Source organism: Ochlerotatus camptorhynchus, unplaced genomic scaffold (assembly GCF_037179485.1).
Source record: "Ochlerotatus camptorhynchus isolate MF236.1 unplaced genomic scaffold, CSIRO-AGI_Acam_v1.1 ptg000070l, whole genome shotgun sequence".
NCBI lineage: Eukaryota > Metazoa > Arthropoda > Insecta > Diptera > Culicidae > Ochlerotatus > Ochlerotatus camptorhynchus.
Window position 1 is genome coordinate 3,755,122 of NW_027040560.1, and position 12,554 is coordinate 3,767,675.

Here is a 12,554-nt window from a genome sequence, read left to right on the forward strand (position 1 = left end):
TGAAAACCGTTTAAGTAAAGCTGCTACTCTAGCTAGCGAAACTGGATCCATTGCTGCAGCTCCACCTTTCCCAATAGCATCAGAGTCGACGACAGTTACCATAGTTACAGAAAACACGAGCTGCCTCGGAGTTTCACCATTCGTTTTAGCAACATCGATTGATTGAGTTGCTCCTCCGGTAGAACCAACATCGAAGGCTACTGTAACGCCACCACGCGATAACTATTGTCACTTCACTCACCACGTACAATAGGTCTGAATATAATAATTATAATAAATAATTGTTTGGTTTAACGGCTTTCTCAGTCTTAATCTCACTCTAACGATTATGATTTTATCTGCCCGACGCTTCGGTCATAGGTTTTAGTTCATGGTCCATTAATGGGGAAAACGTTGTCGTTAGAGTGATATTAAGACTTAAAAAGCCGTTAAACTAAGCTAATAACTCAAGTACTAATATAGTAATTAATCAACTCAAACTATATTTTTCATTCATATCCTTTATGAGGTTCATACGAAAAGACAAATGAAATTGTTCGTAATATCCAATGATAGCTATCGTTCGTTAATATTGTTTAAGTTTATTTCCATTTCGTCAAGCCAGTGTAGACTACATACAATGATTATTACAATGTTTACTTACATACTATGCATTAATTCTATTCTGTTTTAGCTTAGTTTGTATTTGCTGCTTGGACATAGTGATGTCAATAGTTCCGCAATGCAAATTATATAGACGCATCATTCGATTGATTGGGCTATTTTTTGCATAGTTTGCTCTGTACGATGTTTCTGAAAATAAATTCCGTGTTCTAAGATATCGACAAGGTGTGTAAAAATTTAATTGTGCGAGAATTTCTGCCGAATCTATGCGCGTTGAAATAATGTCGTTGATGAAGAAAAGCATTGCAAATTGGCGGCGCTCCTTAAGTGTTTGTATATTGATGAGCATGCAGCGCGCTTCATAAGATGGTAATGGAAATGCAGTCCAATTCAATTTACGTAAAGCATATAAAAGGAATTGTTTTTGGACAGATTCTATGCGTTCTTCGTGTATGGAAATGTATGGATTCCATACTAGGTGGCAGTATTCCAGAATTGGCCTTATATATGTGTATATGTGGTATATAAAAGCTTAATAGTGTATGGGTCTTCGAAATTATGACTGAACCTTTTGATGAAGCCTAACATTCTGTTTGCTTTACTAATGATAGTATTATAATGTTCTATAAAAGTTAGTTTGGAGTCTAGGATTACACCTAGATCTCTTACAATTTTGCTTTTTTCTACTATTTGGTTGCCTAATGATATTTCAATATGCGGTGTTTCAATTTTTCTGCTAAATGCTATTGCAGTACATTTTTTTACGTTCAGTTTAAGTAGACTTTTACTACACCAGGTGTGGAATATATTGATTTCATTCTGGAATTCTTCTGCATCGCTAGAATTACTTATTTCCATAAAGAGCTTCATGTCGTCTGCATATACAAGCAATTTTATTTTTTTAAGTATGTAGGAAATGTCGTTTATGTACAAAAAAAGAAGTGGGCCTAAATGAGAACCCTGGGGTACCCCAGAGGTGACTGAAATTGGTTTTGAAAGTTTATTTTGAAAGCGAACTATTTGTTTACGATGTGTTAGGTATGACTGAAGCCAATTCAAAAGTCCAGGCTCCATTCCTATTTTCTGCAATTTGAGGATTAATAATGGTATGTCGATGCGGTCAAATGCTTTACTGAAGTCGGTGTATAGCGCTTCAACGTGCTTGCCACTGTCCAACGCTTTAATAATGAAAGATACATATTCTAGAAGATTAGAGGTAGTTGAGCGACCTTTAAAAAAGCCGTGCTGTTTACTTGTAATTAGATTTTTCACCTGCTGAAAAATATTGCCGTTTACGATTGATTCAAAAAGTTTTGGAATGCAAGAAATAATAGCAATTCCACGATAATTTCGAATGTCTGATTTTGCACCTGATTTGAAAATAGGTACCAAATAAGATGATTTCCAAATTTCAGGGAATTTTCCATTTTTCAGAGACATGTTGAAAAGACGCTCTAGAGGAAATGCGAGTTCTTCAGAAAGGTTTTTCAAAAATATGGGTGCGATGCCGTCAGGTCCAGACCCTTTCGACGCGTTTAAGTTTTTTAGTGCATTGAGGACTTCATGTTGAGAAAGTTGGTTGACAGAGATGTTTTTAGAAATTTCAGGAATGAATGCAAAGAAATCGCGGTCACGATCTTCTTCGGAAAATGTGGTGTATACTTCTTGGAAGAAATTTGCAAAGAGACTGCAAATTTCAGAAGAATTCTCACGTACATTTGCATCCAAATTCATTCGCGAAGGAAAATTGCTGCTTTTTAATTTCGTGTTTACATAATTAAAAAAGTTCTTAGGACATGATTTGACTTCATTTTCGACTTTGCGGTTAAAGTCCTCATATGCAGAGTTGGTGGCTGTATTTAATTGGTTGCATAAGTTGTGATAGTTTCGCAAATTGGTTTCAGTTTTTTCTTTTTTGTATAGTTTATGAGCTTTCTGTTTTTTATTCTTCAAATTTTTCAGTTGTGGATTGAACCATGCGGGTAGTTTATTGTTTTGTGTTCGTCTTCTTTTTTTTGATGGTACAGTTTCTAAGATTAGGTTTTGTAGAATTAAGTGAAATTTTTCTACTTCAGTATCGACATTTCCTTCAATACACATAGTCTACGTTTGGCTTCTTCGTAATTTGCTTTATGGTATTCCGGCACTTCCTCGTATTCCCAGTCGCTGGAGGAGGAAGAATTTTGTACGAAGATTGAGTATTCAATTGCTGTGTGAAATACTTCATTTTTCCATAAAGGTGCTAATGATGTATCCACACAGAAGTCTTCAGTACAATTTGTAAATAAAAGGTCTAAATATGAGTTTTGTTGATTTTTTACATGGTTTATTTGATTAAGACCAAAATAAGATGTTTTGTCGAATAATAATTGTAATGTATCGTTTTTTTTTTTTTTTTTTTTTTTTTTTTTTTTTTTTTTTTTCTTTATTTAAGAGATTTTTAGCCTTAGGCTAGTTCATCTCTAAGTAATGTATCGTCTTCACCTACGACCGGGAGTAAAAATGATTCATTTTCAATGTCTGTAATAAAGTCTGCGTTTCGTTGATTGAAGTCGCCATAAATATGCAGTTTTACTTCTGGTTCCATATTTGACATTATAGTTTCAACAATTTGAAAAAATAGTTCAAAAGACTGCTTGTGGGCATGTTTAGGTCACCGGCAATAAGTGCTTTGACCCAGACATTTTCGAATTCCTTGTGCTTATTTGTTATGATTTCTTCAGAAGTAAAGTCAGCATTGATGGCAATGAGCACTCCACCACCAGACTTTTTATTACAGAGTTGAAAATTCCTGTAGTGCCGGAATACATTAAAATTGTTTCCAAAAATTTCTTCGCTTCTGACGCTTTCGTCCCAGCTTGTTTCAGTTCCAAGAATTATTTGAAAAGAAGAAGATAGAATGTTCTGGTGGATTTCTTTCATTTTAGCTGGGCTTTTCATGCGATTGAAATTTTGGCAATACACCAAAATTTCAGTCGCATTCTGTTGAGGAAGTGAAGAGATTTTTGGAGGGTCAGTATTACTTACATTATTAGGGTCTACCTCATGTAGAGTGTCGTCATTCGATAATAATAATTCCCTTGCATGGGAATAGTCGTCGTTACTTCCTTTAGTAGAGTGCGTCTACTTTGCGAGCGGCCTCCCTAGTTTGCTGCAGTCGTTGAGATTCATAGTTATATGCATGAAAAATCATACGATGGCTGATTGACAAAAAACTGACGGTTCTTCATAGTTCGGTCGTATGAAATTCATCATAAAATCTTTTCGCAAAAAATCATATCATATTTTTATGAAATTCGTTTGATTAATACTCTCAGTGTTGCAATGGTGATATTGAGCCTACTACTAATTTGTTTCGATCAATTACAGCTTTGGGACTGGAGTGCGGGATGTTCATTATGCCCCTCTTACCTCCACAACTTATGGTCTGCATCGTTTAGCTCGAACGATGCATCTATCGACAAAAATGTATGGGAAAGACACAACTTGCTAATAATCTCCTATTCAGCATTCAATGTTTGTTGGGTTTTCACCCAGAACTACTAGACGAACTGCTGAACTATCATTTGGAAAAGCTGCTATTATCAATTGGTGTGTGAAAAGCACTAGAAAACATGCCGTTGGTCATATTACCCGGCGGCGCGTACTACCCCACCTTACACTATTACAACAGAGCACTTTCCTGTTTGAAACAAGCAAAGCAAACCTTCCTACGGAAAGTAAGGTGCACGTAGAACGAGTTTTATGCACATGTTACAGTCCGTCGGTCGTCGGATATGTAACTCAAACGACTTGGGCTTATTTTTGCAGCTTCCGTTTCGAAATAATATTCTATCCCACAATCCGGTCTCGTTTCATCATCATACCCGGAGCTATTCATTTCATCCAGAGATCTTTAGTACAACCACATTTTGCCAAGGGAAATGGTTTTTCTTTTCGTGCTTGCACACAAAACACGGAACAAATCCGTGCCACTTTTTCATTTCTTGCTCCTCCAGTTCCCATCAAAATCCTTTCAGAAGTAGATACATTGTCATGCATGTCTAGTTCTCGGCTGTTGTTCTCTGCATAGCGAAAGAAAAGCTCTCTTTGTGTGGTTCGCGTAGGTACCTTCAAAGGAACCTCAGTGTGCCGTGAAACTTTTCACATTTTGGTTGTCATTATTGGGCGGCATCAACCGCAGTAGGCAATGGAAGATTTCGTCACTATTGCTGGTTTCCCAGGCAACGAGGGTAAACGGCGCAAAAACATGACAACACCCAGCAAAGTGACACAGATAATGAAAGACAAAAGCATTCTTTGTCGCTGCTCGTAAAAAGGTTACCGGGACAATCTTATTTTCGGTGAGACTGTGGGAGGGTTCGCTTCGCCGCACACTAATTGAGGTGTTTAAGGACGGGGAACGGGGATCCGGTGTCGAACGGATGCAGAGGACGAACCGTGATTCTATCGTATACTTTTCTTTTTCCTATTCGGCGCCAAGGCCGAGGAAGCGGAGATTACAGAGTTTTTTTTTCTGTTTTCCGGTCTTCACAGGAACGGGAAAAATTTCACGCCGAGCTGTCTTGCAGAAGTGGAGAAAAGGCACAACGGCGAATCTCGCTGGAAAAGTCATTAATGGAGGAATAACGCGCGGGACCGGTTGAAAGCGGATGGATGTTCAACTCTTTGTTTTACGATGGGAGTTTGAAGGAAATTAACCCTCTTCAGTATAGCTTCTGACAAAAGACACACTTCGCTTCGAGAGCAGAGTCGCAAGCAAAAGCCCAAAATTGGCGGTTGATGATGAGTGAGTGTGCCGCAATTCAAAGCCCATTGAGTGGCATTTCCCACAGACCATGGCAAAAGCATTCATCGCAGCAATCCTGTCCACGGGGTTACCAAGCACCCTCACACAAAGGCTAATTGACACAGACGGATGCTTTGCTTCTTTGCTTTTCCTCCATGGAAACCCCTTTTTTTCTCGCTAAACAAAACGCGTGGGTCACTGGAATACATTCTTTGCACAGGAACTCGAACATGGGAACGCTTTCACCGTGTCGCTCGCGTCGTCGTCAGCTCAGGACTAGGATGCTTCAGAAGCACACAAAAGCTTTTTCCTACCTAGATTTTTATGCAACACGGAAACAAAAAAGGAGAAAGAAACGGGAAGCTAATTTCACCTTTCCTTTCAGCTTCTATGCATTAATCATGCAATCTGTCAGGCGGTGTTTAAACAGTATCATACTGTGCTTTTTCACTCATTGTTGTTGACACTGCGTTCCACTCCTCCTCTTCAAATGTAGTTTACAACCCTCCCAGGGATGAACTAAAACGAAAAAAAAAAATCACACAATAGAGTGAAACACTTGCTCGGAGATTCCCATTCACACTTCCTCACAGTTGCAGTAGACCGGTTGGAGTTTTTGTCTCCAGGGTCACCTTTGTGCGTTGAAGTAAACGAACTTTGCAAAGGGACGACAACAATAATGGATGGTGATGAATTGTGCCCTAGTAAGCCATGACAATTGCGCTGGTGAATGATGGCACTTGCTCACTTGATTACCTCCTTTGTTCTTGCTTTGAATGAGCGTTGCCCTTTTTAAACTTCCGGAAGATATTAGGATTATATCATAGTCCGATTACAACAACCAGCATCCAACTTTGAAGGAGCATATATTAATTTCATTCGAAAGCAATTCAAACCTTTCCCAATGCGAGAAAAGGGAAATCAGGCCAACAGTAATCCCTCGGGGGATACACCCAAAGCTCGGAAACGTATGCAAATACCCAGTAATGGAAGCCATCCGAAGGAACCCATATTTTCCGAACACAGGTAAATGTTCTGCACTCGGCTGTCAACACGTGCGAGGCAAAGCAGCGAGCAAACGCAATAAAATATACTACACCATTTTTCGTTCTCGTCTGGGCACGTCGGTAAACTCTCCATTACATTTTGAGTTGAAACATTAATTATACATTCGATACACGAAGGGGTTGCAGCGCAACCCATAAAATGGAAGCCGGTTTACAAGATATTTAATTTTGCCGGATGACAGCGAAGGCGTAGAAGTTGAGAACATGACAATGTTTCTCTTTTTGATAAAGAAACAGCTGTAGCTGGTGAACATTTCTCTAGGAATTTTAATTTTCAGATGTTTGCAAACTTGTCTAATGAGGTCACATCAAATCACAGCTTGATTTGATAACACATTTCCGTTAGAAAGATTCATTAAAAATCATAGTGTAAAGTCTGACCAGAAGAGTTGTAAACAGATGGAAACGTAAACTGTCCAATTGCAGGGTTGGTAGCGAGTCACTTTTTTCAAGCAAGTCACTAAAGTCACTTTTTCTTGTAATCAGTCACTATTTTAAACTTTTTTTAACGTGAATTTATTTAAAGATTGATCATTCTTCTTGCATTAAGTAGGATAGGCCTACATTTTGTCGAAGACATCATATCAATAACACTGGCAGCTTTGCCAGAATCCAAGCGACAGATACAGTAGCGCTGCACTTGAGCGAAGGTGGAAGCAACGCATAGAAAAAATGAGCAAATACACAAACCTGTCTTCTAATGATGTAATCTTTGCTATCAAATTAGTTCGAAGCATTTCACTTTGAACGGCAGACGATGCAATTGTACCTGCCTCATACGAGAAAATGAAAGAGTTGCCAATCTTCTTGATATGTTGTCTTTGATTTTGTTCTAATTTTTGAACAATTCTAAGTTGACGACCTTGTATAGAGTTTTTTGATGTTTAATCAAGGGGTAGGTCACTCCGCACACCAATCTTGGGACAAAAAAAATTCTCAGTGTGCCGCAAGTGTACCGCTGGTGCAGCGTTGCCAGGTATACCGATTTTCAAACTTGATACCGATATACAGATAAGGTTTCTCAGAATACCGATTTTTGAGTTTTAAAACCGATTTTTTTAAATAATCAAAATTATGACTGCCTGCGCTGAACTGTCCGAGGAAACTATAGTCTCTCACTATTTTCTTTTAGAACATTCAAATTTTTGAGCCAGCTCTAAAAAAGTTTGTTCTTTAAAAAAATTTATATACTTGATACTCTTTCGACTAATGCTTCCATTTTCTCGCCGTTTTTGGCTACCAAGGAGCCAAGCAGTCGAAAAACAGCTGATGGCTCATCCCAGTAATTCCTGGAAATCGGGGAATACTTTTATTCAGTGAACAAATAGGTACCTCAAAATGTTAATTTTTTCAACTTCCTGGAATGTCTTTAATCTTCCCTTTGAACTTTCTTCCAACTTCCCTAGGAATTTTCGTCCACCCTACCCTGTAAGTTATTTTTCGATTCCTTTCGGAAAGTTATATAGACATCCCTTGAAATTTTCTACTGGCTTTGCTCGAAAAGTTGTTCCGTCTTCCCTTGTAATTTTTTTTTCAACTGCCTTGGAAGTGCAGGAATGCTTCAAGACTTTTATTGCAGTTCCATTAGCTTCAGGAAAACTGTAGGAACTTTTCAGAAGTTATGCAACTTAAGAATAGTTCGGACTTTTGGGTAAGTTTAAAGATCTACCCTTACAGTTTCGATAAATTAAAGACAGTTTCATTAACTGCTATTAAAATTCGAGAACCCGGGAATTTCAGGTAAGTTCAGTAAACTTAAGGAAACATCTGACATATTTTAGAAACTTCAGAAGTCCAAATATCTTCATGGACATTTAATTAGGGAAGCTCTGAGAACATCAGGATACATCAATTCAAGAAAATTTATGATACTTTTAAAGGAGTTCGGAGAAGCTCAAAGAATTTACGAAAATTTTAGCAAAGTTTCGAGAAGTTCGTGAAAACTTAGTAAACTTCAAAACATCCCCATTAACTTCAGGAAAATTGGAAGAACTTTCAAGGAGTTCAGAGGAATTGAAGGATATTCCGGAGTGCATTTCAGGAATGTTCTGAAAACTTCAGAGACATTGTGGGGGTTTCAGGGATGTTTATGAATAACAGGTATATTGCTGGATCATTTGAACATGTATGGAACTTCAGGGAATGTTGTACCAACCAGAAATTTATTTCTTCCAGATTTCTTTCCCCAACTTCTCCTTGAAGTACTCGTGTGACTGTTCCGTAAGCCCTCTGGCTTCAAACTTTTCCAAAAGTTTCTTCCAATCTACCTTTGGAAGTTTCTCCCAGCGTCTTCAGGAAGTTCAATAAAAGGTTTACCGGATGTATCTATCAAGTTCTCCCAGAAGTTTTTTTCGTCGTCTGGAAGTGTTCTCCGTAGGGTTTTCCGACTTGTATTGGAAGGTTTTTCGAAGCTTCTTCTGATTTAACATGTAATTTGTTTCGGATTTCTAAACCTATTCTGGCTTTCTCTGGGTGTGTCATCCATTTTTTTTAGAAAGTTCCTAAAGTTTTTGCCAGAAGTTTCTCAATATTTGTTTTAGAAGATCCCCATCTGATGTTTTCCGACATTTCTTAGAATGTCCTGCAAACTTCATCCACAAGATCTCTTTCACTCTTTCTAAGGAAGTTTTTTTTATCGGTATCATTAGGAGACTAATTCAAATATTCCCCGGAAATTTCTTCGAAATTACCTGGAAAGCCAAGGGGTAAGTCACTCAGCACATTGTGCCGGAATTATATTCTACACAGCTTGGGCACATACATCGGCACATTTTCAGCATACCTTCGGCACAATCTCGTAGGCATTAGATTGTTGTAAATAAAATGGGAGCACTGCTGGACAACTGTCATTGAAGTTGTTCAGAACATTACGTGTTGTTTGACTATATGTTCAGGAACATCTTCTAATTGAATATACCAGAGAAACCTCGAGAGAAACTCAGACCAGCAGTTCACTTATAGATCTAAATACAAAATGTAGGTTCTAGAGTGGACTCAAGAGGAAGAGGCAGTTAATTAGACTTAATTCAAATAATGCTGCAACTCACAGAACACAAAATAAAGAAGTCTATTCCCCTTTATAGTCCGTATCCAACAATACTCCCCACTGGTTCCAACTCTTTCCGGCCGAAAGGCTAGGTTTCTGGTCTGCCTTTGAGGGCATTCTAAAACACTTAAACACAGGACTTTTATTACCCTATGGATCACAAAACATCGAAATTTCGCACACAAGCTACTTCCCGCGTCATCCTCAATCTGATTTATCCTTGCGATTTCAAACCAAAACATTCAAGGTGTCAGAAATACCGGGTTGCCGGGATGGGTATTTTACAAACCATCGCAGCTTGCTCTATGACCGGCACAATCAGCATACTTGCGGCACACTGACAAAAAAGATTACCCAAAATTGGTGTGCGGAGTGACCTACCCATTGTGGAAAGCACATTTTTTGTTCTGAGTTTGAATTTTCGCCTTCAAAAAGGCAACAATATAAAATTAATTATAATAATAAATACCGATAATTACCGATTTTTTAAACATTTGATACCGGTAAGCTAGAAAACAATCTGGCAACGCTGGCTGGTGTTCCGATTGTGCCGAGGATTGTGCAGACAGTGCCGGGCATAGAGCAAGCGGCGATTTTTTCTTAAATACGAATAGTATGGTATATTTGGCAACCCGGTATTTCTGACAGCTTGAAAGTTTAGGTTTGCAATCGCAACAGCCCGAATGTCAAATACCGTGCTCGATAAAGATTCCTTCTACCGTCGAATAAAACGCCTCTACGCCATCTGGAAGGAACCAGAGTTTTCCCATGATGATTCGCTGTGGATTTCATTCTGACGGCAGTCGGCGTAGACGAGGAAACCATCTACAGCAAATAAACCTCGCTAAAGACCTGGCTGCTGGGATACGAGCTGACCGATACGATTACGGTGCTGTGCGAAAAGTCAATCTTTTTCCTAACCAGCAAGAAGAAGGTCGATTTCCTGAATCAGATCGAGAAGAACGGTGAGGAGGGTATTCCGTCGGCGATTATCCAGTCGGGTGGCAATTACAGCTTGAAATTCAGTGCATTCAGCGACAAGAACTATCTGCACTTTGGATTGATTATCTGTGCTATGGGTGCGCGTTACAAGTCCGACTACTCCAATGTCGTCCGAACGTTGCTGGTTAATCCGACGGAAACGGTTCAGAAGCACTACACATTTCCGCTCAATCTGGAAGAGGAACTGCTGAAGGATTCCGAGCAAGAAGCTCTCGGAGGTTTTTGATGTCGGAATGGTTTATGCCAAGAAGAAGGATTCCAAGCTAAGATGTTCGGTTTCACCATCGGGTTGGAGTTCCGGGAGAATTAGATCGTAGTACCTCAACAAGTGAAATCTGGTTTTAAAATTAATTAGGTTTAAAATTAATTAGGTTGAGTTGAACAATAAACATTCCGTGTGATTGTGCCGTGAAAATTAGTTCGGTATTGTTCAAATGAGTTTGGTTTGGTAGACGACCAATTGCTTCCATTAAACCTAATTAACTTTTATTTTTGTTACAAAAATCGAAAGTCATTTATTTTATCTCGTATAAGATGACACATATCCGAAAATGAAACTACTCTTTTACTTAATTCTAATTGAAACCGAAATATCGATTCAAGTTTACATACGTCGCATCGGTGGTGAGGCCTTCACCGCCATCGAAGCATATCCATCGTTGCCCTATTAGTTGGACCAGGAGTTCTTGATTAGCCAGTAATCTTCTCCTTTGAGTTTTCCGTATCCAACCGCCACCACTGCATGATCCAATCCATCCAAATTGTGCTTGTATTCCAGTTCGTAGTACACTCCATTTTCGTAGTAGCTGAAAGACTTGTGACCGGCATCGATAGCGATCGACAGCCCTCGGAAGCCAACATTTCGAATTTGAAAGTGAACCGAGAAGCAAATTGCTGGTCTTAGTTCCTCTAGTATATTCAATTAGAGTATGTATCAGAAATACACAGTCAAACAGCACTTAATGTTGTGAACAACTGTCCAGCAGTGCTCCCATTTTATTTAATGTACAATCCAATGTCTACGAGATTGTGCCGAAGGATGTGCCCAAGCTGTGCCGAATCTCCTCCTTTAGCACACTGTGCTGAGTGATTTAACCCTTGATTTTAATCGTCTTTCTCTATCTAAAGGGTGTCCACTAATTTTGCTAAATAAAGTTCCCTGAGTTTTCCAGGTTTTTCCATAACTGACTGATAATTTTTAGGTTTTAAATAAGAAAGTTATTTATGAAATGTGTGTAAAATATGATTGTTTTTTGTAAAACAACAACAATAATAAACGCAAACGTTTTAAAGACATGACAATCAGTTTTAAAGAAACAGCTTTACTTCATTTCAGTAAGTCTAAGATCACAACATTTTTAATGTCTTGAAGTTTCGTATTAGCAAAATTGTGGAAACTTTTAAGAAGTTCTATTTATTTATTTCAGAAAAGCTAGATCTAGAGATCTTTGGGGAAGTCCTGGAAATTTTTGCCGAGACTATTGGATTGGTTTAAAAATTTATAAGCGTGAGTTTAAACAAATTCAGGATAATTCCATGAAGTGCTGAAATAAAATAGAGAACCCTTAAAATGTTCCGAGAGATTCAGTACAGAGACCTTCAGAATATTTATGAAAAGTTCAGAAATATTTCAGGAACTTCACAGAAATCCAGAGAATTCTAGGGAAGTTTAAAGGTGTTCACGAGAATTCCATTTATTTTAAAGCAGAACCGAGATCTGCATTAGAATTGAGAGCTTTAGGGAAGCTCGGAGAACATCAAGACAGATCATAGAATTAAACAAATTTCAAGGAAATTGCAGAAACCTTAAAGAAGTTTCACGAAAATTTCCGGGAATTTCCGGAAACTTCGGTTTGCCCAGAGAAAATTTCTGGAACGCATTAAAAATGATATGAACATCCGGAAAATGTGAGAGTATTTCAAAATTTCGAAAACTGGGCTCTGTTGATTAGAGGAGATCAACGAAGTTCCATTAATTAAAAAAAAGAAAACTTTTGTTGTTTATTAATTTATTTGATAAGGCTCAATCGAATTAACCTTAAAAAGC